Source organism: Galeopterus variegatus, unplaced genomic scaffold, assembly GCF_000696425.1.
Source record: "Galeopterus variegatus unplaced genomic scaffold, G_variegatus-3.0.2 Scaffold5670, whole genome shotgun sequence".
Lineage (NCBI taxonomy): Eukaryota > Metazoa > Chordata > Mammalia > Dermoptera > Cynocephalidae > Galeopterus > Galeopterus variegatus.
In genome coordinates this window covers 125,140-129,430 of record NW_007731781.1, presented here as the reverse complement: position 1 = coordinate 129,430, position 4,291 = coordinate 125,140, and positions in this window count along the sequence as shown.

Genomic DNA, 4,291 nt, shown 5'->3' with positions numbered 1-4,291 from the left:
CAGTTGTTCACTATTTTGAAGGCAATTCCCAGTGTCACTCATTTTGAAGATGAGGAAACTGACACTGGAGAGATTAATTAATTTCCCCACAGTTCCTTGGAGTCTGTCTGGCTCCAAAGCCCACTTTCTTTCCAGGGTATTTTGCAATAATCCCCTGACGGGTCCTCCTGCCCTAGACTAATCTTCCCCAGCCCAGCTTTCATCATGCACTTTTTCTGCTCAGAAACTTCATGGGGCTCCTAGCCCACATCGAGGTAAGCCCAGACTCTTAAGCCTGGGGCTCAAGGCCCCGTCATAGTCTGACAGACTCAGCCAGCTCTGGGACAGAGCCCCCTGCCCCTGCATTCCTGAACACTTTGCCACACTTAGGCCCGCACCTCTTCCTCTAGACATGCCCTCCCTGACCCGCCCTCCACCTTTTGAAGCCAGTGACTGCTCAAATGCCAACTCCTCTAGAAAACAAACCTTCTGTAATGCCCCACCTCTTCTTCCTTGGAGCTCCTGCAGCACTTGGTTCAAGTCCAGTGACCCCATCCCCAGCCCGTCCATGGTATTGACCGTGTTTTTCCTTACAGAATAGTTTTACTAACAGCACCTCACGTAAGCACACCAACAGAGGGTTCGCACACCACCTCCACATACCTTGTGTTATGGATGTTACTGACTTGCTTGAATCTTAAACCACCAGCTCCTGGAGGCAGGAGTTGTGTCTGGCTCACCTCTGCAGCCTCCCTGCCTGGCAGAGGCCCGGGCACAGGCGTGCACACAGCACACATCCATGGAACAGGTGGGGCGGTTGTGCTCTGAGGCAGAGTGGGGAAAGCGGATCACAATTTTCCCAGCAGTTGCTCCCTCCAAGCAGGATGCCAGGACACTTCCTGTCCCACTTTCTTGTGCCCTGCCCACCCCAGGGCCCAATTCTAATGGAAAGAGCACCTAGGGACTTTAAAAAAATATATATCTAAAAAATACTTTTAAGTCAAACTAATACCGTCACACAATTTTTTTAAAGAACCAACTAGAAGAGAACGCCTTTAATAAAAAGTCCTGCTTTCCCACCCCAAGTTATGCTGCTAGGAAGAATCCCTTTGACTGTTTCTTTGGATAGTTACTGCCATATCTAAATAATTTATGAAATTTAGACTTTATTCCTTGATTTTACACTATGATAGACGTTGCAGGAGCCAGCTTATACTAGTTTGATTTTATTCCTCTGCAGGTGGCCTGTTTTTCCCCCGTCTCTGGAAGTTTTAGTTTCTTGTCTATGTCCTCGATGGTCTCAGTTTCACAATGGTATGTCCCTGTGTGGACCTTTTTTCATTTTCTGTGTTGGGCACCTCATAAGTTCTTCCAATCTCTAGACTCTTTTGCCCCTGGGGAAATTTCCATTATTTCTTTGATAATGTTCTTCCCTCTACTTTATCTGTTTTGGTTTTTTACCCCTGGAACTTCTATTAGTTGGAATCCCTGGTTTGATTCTCTATGCCTCTTATTTCTTTTTTTCTATTTCCTCTCTCCTTGTCTGTTCTGCTTCACAGAAGTAGAACCCCCACACCTCATATTTGAATATTTAGTTTTAGCAATACCTTGATTTCCAAGAGTTCTTTCTTGTTCTTTAATTCTTTTTTTATTAGATTGCTACATTTTTTGCATCTTTCTGTGGATAGCACTTAGAATTATTTCCAAAATTATCTTCTGTTTCCTGAATTACCTCTGTTTTCTCCATGCCCATGTTTTTCTGTTCGTTCATTCAGTCAGTCTGTGTTCACTGCAGGCCTACTATGACCTGGCACTATTTTAGGTAGTGGGAAACGAGTGGTGAATGAAATGGACAAAAACCCTGTCCTCATGGAACTCACATGGGGGAGGCTGTGGAAGGGAGAGACAATAGATCAAATTTGAAGTTTGTCAAATGGTTGATGAGTACCGTGATGTAAAACAGAAAAGAGGGATAGGGACAGCCTGGGTGGGGGTGGGGATTCGCTATTGCAAATAGAGTGATCAGAGAAGGCCTCATGGGGAAGATGACATTTGAATAGAGACAGAAGATGAGTGTGTGAACCACGTGGGGGAAGAGCATTACAGGCAGAGGAAAGAGCAAGTGCGAGACCCTGAGGCATGGCTATGCTTCGGTTTTTGTTTTGTTTTGTTTTCTTTCATATAGGCTTTCCTTAAATATCTGGTTGTCCTTGGTTGCTCATGTCAGAATGAGGCAACAGAGAAGCCGCTTGTTAGTTCTGAGGACGTGGGTTTACTGGCTAGCTTTGCTTGATGGGAGGGATTTTTCAACTTTGCTGCGTTATAATTCCCTGTTGGGGAGGTGTCTAAAAAAAATTCACAACCCCTGGGCTACAACCCACACAATTTACTTATTTGTTTGCTTATTTGTGTATTTGTTTTTCTTTTTTTAACCCATGAAAATTAAATCAGAATTTCTGAGGATTGGACCCAGGCGGCAGTGGTTTCAAAAACTCCCCAGGGGATTTCAATGTGCAGCCAAGTTTGAGAACCAGTGCATCAAGGCAGTGGTTCTCAGGCCTGGTTGGACATTACTGGAATCACCTAGAGGGTTTTAGCAAATTTCTAATGCCTGGGGCCACACCTCAAACCAATTAAAACAGCGTATCTAGAAGTGGGGCCTGGACATTGATAGATTCAAAAACTTCCCCCAGTGATTCTAATATATAGCCAAGGTTAAGAACTTCGCTTTAAAGGATAATGTGGGCTTACAGCCACACTCTGCTTTGCTCTCCCCTCCCTCCCCAAATGCTGGAACGCAGAGGGCTTTACTTAGGGGGAAACAGCAGCTCCCATAGGAGCTGGTCTAATTTATCCCAGATTATTCAATTTCCTTAGAGAAGAACCCTCTCTTACAGTTTTTCTTGTTGTCTCGTTGCCAAACTTGTTTTCTGCTTGTAGAGGTAGGGGAAAGGGTGAGAGGAAAGGGGAGATTGATGTTTTGCCTATAAATTGTTTTTAAACTGACTATTGAAATTTGCCTTATAAACTCCAACTCCTTTTTTTTTGCCATAATTTCAGACTTACAGAAAAATTGCTAGAATAGTACAAATAATTACTGTATCCCCTTTGCCCAGATTCTCCAAATATTGGTATTTTATCACATTTGCCTTATCTTTCTATCATCTATTTTTTCCCCTTGAACTGTCTGCAGAACTTACTCAGATTTTGCCAATTGTCCCAATAATGTCCTTTTGAGCAAAAGAAAACCCAGATCATTCATTGCATTCAATTGTCATGTCTCTTTGGTCTCCTTTATTTGGAATGGCTGCTAGTCTTTCAATGTCTTATGATACTGACATTTTTGAGAGCATAGGCTTGCTGTTTTGTTGGATTTGGATTTGTCCTCATGATTAGATTCAGGTGACGCATCTTTGGCAGGACTATCACTGAAGTGATGCTGTGTCTCATTGCATCCTATTAGGAGGTAGTTATTCCAATTTGTCCCATTACTGGTGATATCAATCTTGTTCACGTGGCTGTGGTGGTATCTGCCAGGTTTCTCCAAGTAAAGTTACTACTTCCCCCTTTATTATGAATAAGAATATATTAAGGCTATGTAAATATCATGACTCAAACTTTCAACCGGGAGTTTTAGCTTTCGCTGATTTTTCCATGAATCAATTATTGATATGGTGATTTCCAAACTGTGATTTTCTAATTTTATCATTCTCCTGCATTTATTAAAGTTTTCACCCTACTATAAAGGAGCGCCTTCCCTTCTCTGTTTGTCTATATCAGCATGGATTCATAGATTCTTATTTTAAATGGATTATAATCCTTCACTATTATCAGTTATATTTTAATGCTCATATTGTCTCAGATTTAGCCAATGGGAGCCCCTTCAAGTGATCCCGTGTCTCCATAATTCTTACTTTTTGGCACAATAAGATGCTCCAAGTTCATCTTGTACTTTCCATGGCCCAGCCCTAGACTCACCCATTTCTCCAACGAGCCCTGGTTTCTCTTATTGGAGAAGGGCATTTATAAACCAAAATTTGGACACAGTGTGCTCATTGCTACACTGTTATTTCTGGCCTTCTCAGTGGACAGAGCTAGGAAGTAGATGTATGTTTGTGCACATACACATATGTATATATGTATATAAATACATAGGTTTAAATATACATGCCATACACATCTTGTTGGGAAAGTGAAGGAAAATGGTCAGGGCCACTCAGGTGTTCAGAATCTTGCCAAGCAGTTGATGTAAATATGCACGTGCGCCCAGGTGTTCCTCGGTTATTGTCTAATGTAATTGCACATGTGCACC